This window comes from Brachionichthys hirsutus, chromosome 1 (assembly GCF_040956055.1).
Source record: "Brachionichthys hirsutus isolate HB-005 chromosome 1, CSIRO-AGI_Bhir_v1, whole genome shotgun sequence".
Taxonomy (NCBI): Eukaryota; Metazoa; Chordata; class Actinopteri; order Lophiiformes; family Brachionichthyidae; genus Brachionichthys; species Brachionichthys hirsutus.
Genome location: NC_090897.1, coordinates 13,777,121 through 13,790,228, shown reverse-complemented (window position 1 = coordinate 13,790,228; position 13,108 = coordinate 13,777,121).

Here is a 13,108-nt window from a genome sequence, read left to right as displayed (position 1 = left end):
CAAAGCGCTCACTTTGACTGCCGTCTGTCCATTTTAGTTTATTTGGAAATCACTGGGAAGCTTAGGGGGAAATGTGTTTCTGTGAAGGGAACACAGTATTACTAAAACCAGAGCACTGTGTATGACTGTGAAAAAAAGAGAAATGATAATAAAACAAATGAATAATGCTGTGATGGCATAGCGCTCTTACAATATTGTGATGTTACACCAATCATTAATCGTCATCATGCTTTGATTCATCATAATCTAAATTTTCCATAACTTCATCCTCATAAAAATTGGATCCAATAAATATTTATAATGTTCAGGTTGAAAAATGAAACAATCTTTGAATTGTTTGGAGCAACCGGGACCCCACCATGGAGCTAGGCCTGGGGTCTGTGCTCCTATGCGAGCGTCTGGTGGCCGGGCCTCTGCCGGTCTCAGCCCCAGAAGGTTAACGTGGGCCGACCTCTGGTGGACTCACCATCCGCCAGGGATGGGTGCAATGTGGACTGGGTGGCAGCCGACGTCCAGGGGGCTCAACAACCCGATCCCCAGACACAGAGAATACCTACTGACTGCGATACATTTTGTGTGTATCCTACACAACACTGATTTATAGATGCACACTATTACATATAACGGTCAATCAAGGCACTTGGTAGTTTAAATACTGCAAAAGATATCTGTAGAAACAGATCATTTACAAATTATTTTATTAAAGAAGTAAGCGTTGGCACTTTGTGCTTGAGTATATTGTAAAGTGGCACGCGTCATGAAAAAGGTTGCCTACCCTTGATATATAATTTATACTGTACCTCAAAACATCAGTGATCCAATATCTTAGAAATTCCTGTCATTTTAAATACATAATTTATGCTGCACACATCCAACATATGCACATTAGAACATTAACAGCAAACACAAGGCTTCAAGATAAGTGGAAGAATCATTTCTGCTGTTCTGCTCTGTGAAAGTGTCCCATCCCAGATTCTCTGTGTAAGTGTTTGTTCTGGACAGATATCAATTGATTAGTGGAATGGCAAGAGTCATCATTCATAGTTTCAGACAACATCTGGATAAAAATGGTCAATCAGGCTGTAATGGCAGCATAATATTATGTCGGGCATGATATCCCAGCATCACAGATTGGCCCTGGAAGGAGGGGATGATGACAGCAGGCAGATTTCCAACAGCAACCGGTGACAGCAATTAAAGATAATCATATTGTCCAAAAACTGACATGTTTGTGCTAATTGAGTAGAGATTTGATCAAATTAAACAGTGTTTTTGAATTCCCATGTATGAAATAAAAAAAAACGTCAGATATCTGAGAAAGGATCTCCTACAACTCAGACCTAATCTACTGGACTGGGCTCATCCGTTTCCATACATCTCTCTAGTTGCTTTGTATATTTATATTTCATAGATTGGATTCTAAAGTTCAAGTCCCCGCCCCCGCCAAGCAGCTCATTCACCTCCTAATTAGATCATAGCACAGTGGCACAGTGGTTAGCGCCTTGCCTCACAGCACGAAGGTCACAGATTCAAATCCAACTTGTGGCTTTTCTGTGAGGAGTTTTCATGTTCTCCCCGTGTCTGCGTGGGTTCTCTCCGGGTTCTCCAACTTCCTCCCATGGACATGCAAATTAGGTTGTTATTGAAAAAAGAGAATTAATACTTAATTGACTTAACCTGGTTAAATAAAGGTTAGATTAAAAAAAAATTCACCAGCCGCGTGGTGATCTGGATCATCATCATCAAAAGCTTCTAGATTGAATAAAGATACCAAGAACATCAACCATGAAAAGTGAAAGTGAATCAGAGTTGTGTATTTTTAACTGAATTTTGAATCCGTAAATGGAGTTTTCAATGCTAAAATGTAATATTTCTTCCTGACTCCATTCTTGATAAGATCCGGCGGAAATTCGGTGGCAAGATAGAAGGCCCCACCCTACATGACTGTCAACTTCCATCAACATTAGTCAATAACAAACCGAGATATGGAGAAACAAATTTTGTTACCGAAAATTTCAAAGCGATCCAGAATTCAGGATCTCTTCTGGATCACGACCAAAATGTAATCACTTATTCCTGGTAACATTCCCATCATTTCATGAAATTTCATCAAGATCATCTAGAACTTTATTCAGTTATCTTGCTAACAGAAAAACAAACAAACAGAGCAACTCAGGCGAAAACATAACCTCCTCAGCAGATATTTTATTCAGGCTTCACATCTAGTTTCAGAGGTCTTTTAGTAGCAGCGCCCTTGTCTGGACCTTCCAAAAGTTACCCTGACTTCACAAACGTTGGACATGATTGTTGGCCCCCAACCCAACCTCAGCTGCCTCAGGAGGTGAAGGATGAGGAATAAATAAACCAGAGCGAGACATAACTCCGTTATGACACTCGGGGTAACAGTCAGCTACAGTTCATGTGCTGGACAGGTCACCTTAAATCACTTTGATTAGACAAGTTAACGCGATCACTGCAGAGTTCAGGGTGGACCAGAACCGTCAATGTTTACAGGTAAAGAAAAAGTGTTTTGGTTGTAATAGATATTTATATATATTGAAGGTTGACATGTTAAAACTTGGGCTTTTGAAATAATTTGACTATTTGAGACAAAAATCCAGACTGTCTGGTGAAACTAGCTAGTGAAAGGTTTTCATCGTTGGATTGAATTTCATGTCGTCACATCTTCTACATGTCACGGACCAAAGCAGGTGAGAACCCAAATGCATGACAGTAGAGGGGGAAATGCAGAAACTGAGCTTTATTGTCAAAAACCGGGCAGTCAGTGCAAAGCAGCAGAACAAGTCAGAAGAGCGGCAGGCAAAGGGAGAGTTCCAGAAATCAGGCAAGGGTCAAAAACCGGGTAACCAAGACAAAGCAAGGCAGACAGACCCGAAGGGGCAGGAAAACGGGCGACATCAAAAACAGGCAGGGCAGGTACACAGAGATCAGGATACAATGCTGGAAATGACCACGTGAATCACAACAATCTGGAAAGGGTGCGGTGTCTGAGCTGAGTATATGTAGTGTCCGGGCTGATGACAGATTAGCTGCAGGTGAGCATGAGAGCACAGGTGACCGGAATGAGCTGATTGCAGGAGGGGGGCGTTGGTGCCTGGAGCAGCAACAGGCTTTTCCATGCACTCAAGCTGTGACACTACATATTTAAATTTCTCTAGATAAGCGAGTCTGTCTTCTACTTTCTACCCAAATATAATTGCATTGATTTTTAAATGTGCGCTCTGCCTTAGCACACAGCGGGAACACGGCTTTGACAGCAAGTGGAGCTGCAGAGTGATCACTCTGTGATGGATGACCTCAGGAAAGTTTCACACCGTTAAAAATAGTTCATGGCACGGGGATAAATGGATACCAAGGTAACTAATCATGGAGTACACGTGAAATGCTGTTATCATCTGTGGACGAGCGTTTCCATTAATGTAAACGATACTGAGGTGATTTGAACGGGCAAAGGGGTTCGGTGCGGTTCTTTAAATCCATCTTGATTAACTACTACAGTCACTCAGTTTCGTACTGCAATCCTATACCATTATGCCAGATTGCATTTAGCTGTCACCCTTTATTGGGTTATATATTCATCTTTAAGAGCAGCAGGAACGGCTACATATTCCAAAACATGAAGAAACCGACAGAAGGATGGGAAGTGTGGCTTGTATGAAGTATTTGAATCACATTCTATACCAATAAATAAATCATTATATAACGTGTGTTAAATAAGGTGTGCGGTTTGTGCACCTTTGTTTTTTGCTCAGGTATGCAGGCGTTTGTTAGTTTTGTGACAGTCGAAGCACCAAAAGCAGGACGGCATGCCCATATTGATCTGTAATGAACACACCCCCCCCCCCCCCCCCCCCCTTTCTCTCTCTCTCTATCTGTGTTTTATATATGAATTCTCTGTTTGTAAAATTCAATAAAAAAAGCAAAAGTGGTGACTCAATAGCCGCATGTTACCGGTAGTTGATTTACAAATAGACACACTACTGCACCCTGCACAGCGTGCATGAAGTACAACCATCCACTCGGAGTACATCACCATGAAGGCAACTGCTTTCTGATGCACAACGTCTCCCGCTGTGCTGTGAATACAAGTATTAAAGTGGGAATGGACCTCTCCTTACTGAAACCTTAAAACGAACATTTTGCTCCGACAGCTTCATGCAATGATGTCAGGTCCTACCCAGCGTAGCGCTCCTTGTGTCGGCTTCCCTTCCGTGCCTCTCGCAGTTACATCACAGCATGGTATTCAACCTGATAAAACTGGACCAAAGTGCTCCAACTGACTGGGACTGTGGCTCGATGTGTATACGCATTGTACCATGCAAGAGGCTTCGATGCCCAAAGTGGCCTTAAAGTATTCATCTTTAAAGCGTTCACCTGAGCTTCTCCAGGTTTCTACATTGCACAGCTTACGTGTGTGAAAAACAATCAAATGTCACAGAGAGAAACTGTCACAACTCCTTTAAATGCAAGTCCATATGTTTGACAGCGCAGCGCAGCAGGGAACAATCTGTGTAGAAAATAGGTATGCCAATTGTCACACCCCCCCCCCCCCCCCCCCCTGTCACATTGGGTTGACATTAATGAGCTAATCTAAATGGGGAGAAAACAGCCTCCATGCCGATCGAAGCCGCGGCCGTGCCACCCACAAACGGAGCGATGCAGAGCGAGACAAGCATCCTCTCAGATCCATCTCCATTGAGTCACTGATGCAGCCATAACCCATTTCCCAATGAGCGTCTGACCGTCCGGCAGGAGCCTCCTTGTCACGGCGGATAGGATGACTTTACTGAGTGTGTGTGGACAAATGGTGAGGGCGGCGAGCGGAAAACAGAATGGGAAATGACCGGGAGAGACAGAGGGAGATACCGGGGGAGGCACCGAGATGGTAAGGAGCCGCATTGTGCTCCAACAGACTCCACGTCCCGATGTTGCTGCATTTTTGTTTATGCGAGAATGATTTCGCAGTGAATCACCATGTGACCTACATCTGAGCGCTGAGCACGGCTTGGGGAAAAATTAAATAGATATCACTGGTTGGCAGCTCCCGACCACTTGTTCAGAATTGCAGCCCTTTAATAGTCTCCTGCGCTTTCAGGCTGCTTGAATGTTCAGTGAAGGATGAGCGGTTGCTTATGTGCATCTTGGATGAGGGCGTTGCTTTGTTTGTCAATGTCTGCATGCAAATGGGGGTTTCAGAGATTTTCTCTGAGTCTCTCTTTCTTTCTTTAATTTGTTTGGAACAGTCACAGTACAAAATCAAAAATACTTTTTAAAATAAACACAAGTAATACAAACGTACTGTTCAAAAAGGAATGAGATCCCGCCCTTCACAAAAATGATGCAAACATAATACCTCCTGCAATTCTGTACCAAAACACCTGGAACTCCAAGCAACATTTTGAAGCAGTAAAATTCAAAACACATTAAGATTTCGTGCTCAACACGTCATTGTACTATATTTAGTTAACAATTTTGTTTCTGTATTCATATTTGAATTGTTTTATATTCACACACGTTATTCCACAGTCTTACACCAAAATAAGAAATACAAAAATACATACAAAAATAATTTTTGTATGTTTGGTGGCAACATATTTTTACTAGCCTTATATGTAATTTTAGCTGTTAAAAGTTCCACAATATCGGGACATTTTAACAAACTGGATTGAATAAACAAAGGACGTTCTCTGAAGCCAACTTCATGAATTATTCTGATTGCCCGTTTTTGGAGCATGATAAGTGGATTTAAAGTGGTGCTATAATTATTTCCCCAAATCTCTGCACAGTACCTGAAATAGCGTGAAATAATGCAACAATAAAGTATGCGGAGTGATTTATAATCCAGGACAGGTTCCACTGTAATACATGTCATGTCAGAGAGGATTTGGCCAGCAGCTTCTATTGATTAAAAAAAGAAAAAGAAAAATTTCTGTATTTTCCCTTCCCATATCTTGAAGAGACTTACATCTGGAAACATGACTTATTTTAATAGCTTACAATCAAGGCTGGTCTTTCCAATTTTAAATCAAATCCAAATGAAAACAAAGAGCAAGTGAATTATCGGCTGATTTAGAAGGAATTCAAGAAGAAAACAAATCCTGTTCCTCTCTAAGTTGCCCCCCCCCCCCCCCAAAAAAAAACATGACAGCACTTGAACCAATCAGTGTTCTTGGCACCCAGAGAAACTAACATTAAACTGCTGTGAAAGGCCAGCAAAGACTCTGCCTTGAAACATACATGGACGTCGATGTGCATGTATAACCAACTTGCTGCTGCATGCTTTCCTGGGGAGCTGTGCACATGCATACACTGTCGCACAAGTCCATTTCGCTGCTGACTGAATGATTTGGAGCAAATGGCACTCCGAGAAAGTCACTTTTTGTCAATACTGGGGAGGAAGCTGAACGCAGAAAACCCAAAGACCCAACGATAAAAACACAATAAAAGTGTCAAGCAGTCAACTGATCTTTTTTATATTAGGCACAGAATGCCCATACAGCACAGCCCCAGCCAATGACAGCATGGGATGTTCGCCTTAACTGCCCTGATGTATGCTGAAAGGGATTTCCACACTGATGGCACTATGTGATGAGTATAATTCTCCTGGATGCTGAAAATGTAATTTAAACTGCTTTAGGTCAAAGACCTGCCTGCACGGCTCCATCGATGCCTAATAGTCCCTTTTAATTCAATTGCACATATAGCCCCGTAACCATAATTAAAGATTAGAGGATTTATAAAAGTCCAACATTAGAATTCATCAATCCAGATCTTTATTTGATCAAATCACAAACTCAATGATATCATTGTCACAGATAGGCCAGATTGTATTTAGCAATTTACTAAAATTAAATTAAATGAATCTTTTAAACGCCCCATCTGTCAATCTTTTTTTTTATGAATCTGTAGTCTGCCCCTTAATCTGGATTCACACCAAAACGGGATCTACTCTAGGCCCAGACCCATCGTCCAATTAATCTATCCATCATCCATCCATCTTCTGGATGGGCAATGGAGAAAACATGACCTCATAGGCAGAAGCAATTAAAATACACATATCGGATAAAAACGACAAAATCCCAAATAATGCCCATTTTATTAAAATAAATGTTAAAAAAAAGTTGCAATTACGTTTAACCCATCTGTGTGACAAGACTTGTCCTGTCACTGTAAAAAAAAAAAGAAATGGCAAGACTGTTTGGGACAGACGCAGCGTGTCCAGCGTGTTTTAGTGTCCAAGAATGAAATGAAGTTGATTCAGAGGAGGCCGTGATATTTGTCCAACCGCTGCATTCAAATGAGCTTTACTGAATCGGTGAGACACAAACAAACCCTCGTTTAGTGATGTTTCCCTCAACATTCTTCAAACACAAACACAGTTGCACGCTTTGCAGTTGCACGCCCCCCCCCCGCTAGTGAAGCGACCGGGGGAATGAACAAACAGCACACGCACACATGCAAGCGACAATCCTCCCTCCTGCACATGCACACGACACAAGAGCCTCCCATCAGATAGAGAGCAAGAATCACGACGACTCCATTAATGTCAGGAGGAACAGAATACAGGAGCTGCTGTTGCAGGTTTGGGGCACTTTTACAGTGAGTTAATAGGATGTGAACACACTCAGTCTGACACATGTGGAAACCCCAAGCTGACCTACAAAGAGGCAAGGACTGAACAAGCGCTAATAACGCTCCAGTTCGCTTCAACACAAGGAGATAACAGTTGTGGATTACAGCCAGAATTAAAAAGATTGGTCCAATATTCCGGCCAAATTTAGCACATAAACAGTAAAATGGGTGAAGCTCCGTGATAAAGAAGCAAAGATATTTATACAAAAACAAAAGAACTGGCACAAAACAAAACGACTGAAGGAAAAGCAATCAATTTCTCAACGGACCAACGACCATATTTATATTTACTTTTTCCCTTTGCCTGGAGTTTTGATGCTGTGGGCTGTTTACATGGTTGGCAAAAAAATAAATAAAGCATGTCTCCACATGCTTTATTTTTTTTGAGGCGAGGCGGTAGATTATGTTGCTTCGATAAAGACTCAGAGACTCTTTAACGATCTTTTATTTATTCTCTGTGACATCAGAAAACGAGATTGAGAATCGCTCACAATCGCCCTTGGAATACTCTTTGACGCCATTTGCCACCTCCATAACTCTCAGAAGAACAAAGTCAGAATGCAATTGTGAAGAAAGGAAACTGAGCCTACACCCACATTGATACACTTGACGCACACACACACACACACACATGCATGCAATACAATTACTTTATTGGTTAAATACTAAACATGCTGCAAATGTGGGCGGCATGGTGGCGCAACGAGAAGGTTCTGGGTTCAAATCCCTCCTGTGCAGAGAGTGTGTGTGTGTTCTCCCCGTGTTCGTGTGGGTTCTACTCCGGGTCCTCCCACCTCTAAAAAACATACAGCTTAGTTGATTACTCAAAATTGTCCGTACATGTGATCGTGTGCATGAGTGGTTGTCTGTCTACGTACGGCCCTGCTATGAGCTGGTGACGCGTCCAGGGGGTAGCGCACCTCTCGCCCGTAGCCAGCTGGGATAGGCTCCAGCAACAACCGTGAACAGCGCCTTGGATGATTACGATTACGATCATCTTGTCTTTAGGGAAGATGAATGAAGGACATTTGGCAGCAAATCCAGCAGGTTAGCAGCAGATTAGCAGCAGGTTAGCGGCAGGTTAGCAGTAGGTTAGCAGTAGGTTAGCAGTAGGTCGCGCATCTCTCAGTCGAGGCTTGCAAACAGCAAAAAAGAGGGAAACATCGTGAAAAGCTTGTTTTAGTATTTGATGAGAAGTTTGTCAACTCAGCGTTTTGATGCATCTCTAATTAGTACCTTTTGATTTTGTGCCTCTCTGCACCCGTCATGTTGATTGACACATATGAATCCAGTGAATGTTTTCTGCTCTTCATCATGACAACCGTTGAGCTCGTGGTGGACGAGTGCTGTAAGTCAATTAGTGTATTTAACCGTGAGGAATAAAAGACAACCTGGTTCAGTGTTTGCCCAATAATCCCGAGTCTTACTGAAAACCGAGAATATTCTGAAAAGTGGATTTTCACACATATCTTGAACCAAATAGATTCAAGGCGGACACACACACAATGTGAAATGGTTAAAGCCTCCCCTGCTGTTTGAGACTCTTACCATTGTGTTTGTGCAGGACATCAGTGAACCGTTACCTTTTGGATGTGAAACATGATCAATATTTTAACTTATCAGAAAATTTAGTGAAATTTAGCAACGATAATTAAAAAAACAAAATCAGGAATAAATACATTTCCCTAGACTTCATCCACCTGAGACATTTAATGCCTCTGGCAACAGCCATCGCTGAGGAGGAGAAACTCGAACGGACTACCAATCAACACCTGCATGCATCCACATGTCCTTTACGTCAGCATTGATGCAACTGCAGGAGGCCGGAGAATAGGAGGAGAAGAGGAGACCATCATGTGCCTTATACATAATATAAGCTAAAACAGTCTCTCCCCACTATCTGGCATTATAGCGTCACGACTATTCATGAGGTCCAGAGAAGCCTGAAGTCGATAAAGAAATCGCCTAGCTCTATTTTTAAATTATCGTCCACGCAAGCTTGCGTTGCAGGTTGTAGGCAGTCCTCTAGTCTGACACAGGTAGCTTCCTCTTCTGCACCCTCCCAATCAGAATCACTTCCTGTCGTCCCCCCCCCCCCCCCCCCCCATGCATATGTAGCAGCAGGCAGCCAGGTACCTGGCTTGCAGATACACTGGTTCAAACACAGAGGCGTGCAGGCAGAACCCACCGACAGCCAGCCAGAGCCGACGGTGACAAATAGTCGTGGACTTTTTATGCCCCAGAAACTCACAGGCCCTCACCTCCATCACGCACACCCTACTCTGAACATCAATGGCACATACACAGAGATTGGAGGCACATCCAATCTCCCTGAATCTGTTAGTCTGTAAGCAGCTGACAAGGCAGTTTTGCTCGTGCAAGTGTCACATTATTAAACATAGCGGTGTAATTTAGGATCTTATCTGATTTATGTTGATGTTGTGCACATTAATCAAATTTATTTTTTGAAGAACATTTAAGCAACGGAGCTCCATTTTTGCTTATCAAACAGACACACCTTCGATGTGACTCATGGTTTCCTCTCCATATGATTGATGATATTACTAAATTACTAAATACTTTTCACTTCTGCGCTTTGCTCTATCTGTTTGGTGGAAACTGCTACCTGTGGGTAAAACGCACCAAGCACGTAGCCGTTTTCACATCTACCAGCTCCATCCATATGTCACCATTATCCCACTGAGCACACACGAAGGCGCAGAGAATTGTGCGTACAAGAGTCTGGAACAAAGAAAACATTACTTGTTTCAACGTTTCATCGTACCCGTCATTTGTGCAACACCGTAAAACGTTATAGAAAACTAGGGCCAATCTCTGGGCTGGATATAACGATTATTATCACAGACGAGGCAAACGCCACAGACAATCAGCAGAAATGGAACGCTGGCCAGTTGTTATCACTGCAGTGGATACAGATACAGATACAGATACAGATACAGATACAGCACAATGACGTGGCATAAATAACTACAATAAACACCTCATATATCTATTGACCCCTGTGTTTGGCTCAATCCTTTTAAATGCTGTTTACGTTTCAAATCTATATTTTACTGAAGATCCTCAGTTTTATATTAAAATTATCTTATTTGAATTGAATGACGTTCTATGGCTTTTTTTATATTCTGTTAGGTCATTCATTCATTTTCTTAACCGCTTAATCTGAAGTCCAGGTCACAGAGCAATCCACACAGATACGCAAATTAATAATAAAATGCTGTATTATGCCTGCCAGGACAGAAGTAGGTGATATTCATCCATCTTCTTAACCGCTTTGTCCGTTACCGGGTCGCGTGTAGTGCTGGATCCTATCCCAGCAGTCAATGGGCGAGAGGCGGGGTACACCTTGGACAAGCCGCCAGTTCATCACAGGGCCACACAGTCATTCTCACACGCACACACACACACACACACACACACACACACACACACTCAGACCTATGGACAATTTAGCGTAACCAATTCACCTAAGATGGAGAATGGAGGAAGCCAGAGAATCCCAGGAGAACCCACGCAGACACGTGGAGAACATACAAACACCACTCGGAAAGGCCCCAAGTTGGATTTGAACCTATGACCTTCTGTGAGGCAACAGCGCCACCCACAACTTCAGTGTGAGGAAAATAATGAAAATAATAAATGAGAATTCATCTTTTCACAGCTCAAACCGGAGGGAGTGTGTCATGTTTGGTGCGTGTGTGTGTGTGACAAACTTATGAGTGACACTCGCCTAAATTACACAACCTATATTTCATCCTCTCAATGCACTTTTCCTTGGACGTACCGGCACATCCGAGACGCCCGTAATGGTGTGTTCAGTTCGGCTGCTGCCTCCTCCACTCGGCACTCAAAGCTGCAATAATAAAGCAGCAACCTTATTGGCCACTGGGCCTACCTGTAATTATGATTTTATCAGCATGAGCACATTTTCTGAAGATTATATTAAAATATATTCCTACAGCACCGCTTCACCCTGCGACCTCAAAAAGAGAATGTTGATAAGCATTTTATTAACCACATTAGGAAACCCTTTAACACACTTTTAACGCTCCTGGTGCCTCTGATCGAGTGAGTCATTGCCCTCAACCCTGTTAAGATGTTATTGATTAGAAAAAACAAATCTAGTTCACCTGCGGCATTTTTAAATATTCAAAACACACACATAGTCACAAATAAAATGTGTCGAATTTATTTCTCACTGTCATAGACACAGAACTACTACTGGCTCATTCTGGGGGGGGAGAATGCGACTTTACTCAGTAAAAGCTGATTAAATCTGAAAGACTAAAAGTCACAGAGATAAGGAGTGATGAAGTTAATTGCATTCTGTGTTGTTATTTATCAAACTTGGTCTGTTTACTGCCTCCAAAACTCAAACCACTTTGAACGTTGATCATTGTTCCTTTGTTATTGGACAGTATGACATCTAAGGCCATGGCCTCCACAGCTTCTTCCTATTCCACATCTGCAGCTGCAGAACTATCCCAAACCCTGGGGGGGGGGGGGGGGGGGCGACAACTCCCACCGCCTCAAGCAGATATAGTCCCTCAAGAATCAAAAGCAAGCTGGTCAAAATACTTTTGATCGGGTCGGGACACCTGAGGATTCAGAATGTATCTGCCTGAGTGACATGTGACCCAGACGAAGGAGAGGATGGAGAGCCAGATGTTGAGGCTCTACCCTTCAGGGAGCAAGCAATGGTGGAAAAATAAGCCCGGGTGAGCAAGCGAGTGGCAGTATGTGGCTTAGGCGACTGCATCTGCATGCGCAGGGATGAGAGTCACATGTGAGCCTCATGTCAGCACACGGGAGGATTTACCGTGATGTGCACACTCAGAGCGACTCCACCCTTTAAGAGATGCACCGGCGACGTTCTCCCAAAAGCTCCGAGGCAGCTCAGCGAGAGGTTTTATTTCACACAGCTCCTCGGAATTAGGCCGAGGGGAAGCTGAAAGTTACCAAGGCTCAAAGTCTCTCACTTCGTTGAGCCAGTCAACTTTCAAATTGGAGGAAATGTAGATGACTGACATAATCAGCACCTTCCCTGCACAATACACTCCCCCCAAAAAAGTGAACTCAGCACTTCATAGGACTGTAGATAGCTGAGAGAAACGTAATTACGCATGTTCAGAAAATACATTTACAGTTTGAGCAAGTGAGCAGAATGAGGCTTGTCCCTGGCCGACAGTCAGAATCATCATGTGGGTGATGATGAAGATGTTAATCTGCATTAATCATACAGGATTAATCTACGTCTGCAAGGCATTAAATAAACTCAATACATTCACCTGTACCCAGGAGATGACCTTGGATTCCGCATACACCAGGCCAAAGAAACGACTCGTGAATTTATTCCACACATCACAGTGTATTTATTTGTTCTCCTTTTTTGCTGGATTATTCCAATTAGCTTCCGTCTCAGTTCACAGCACTT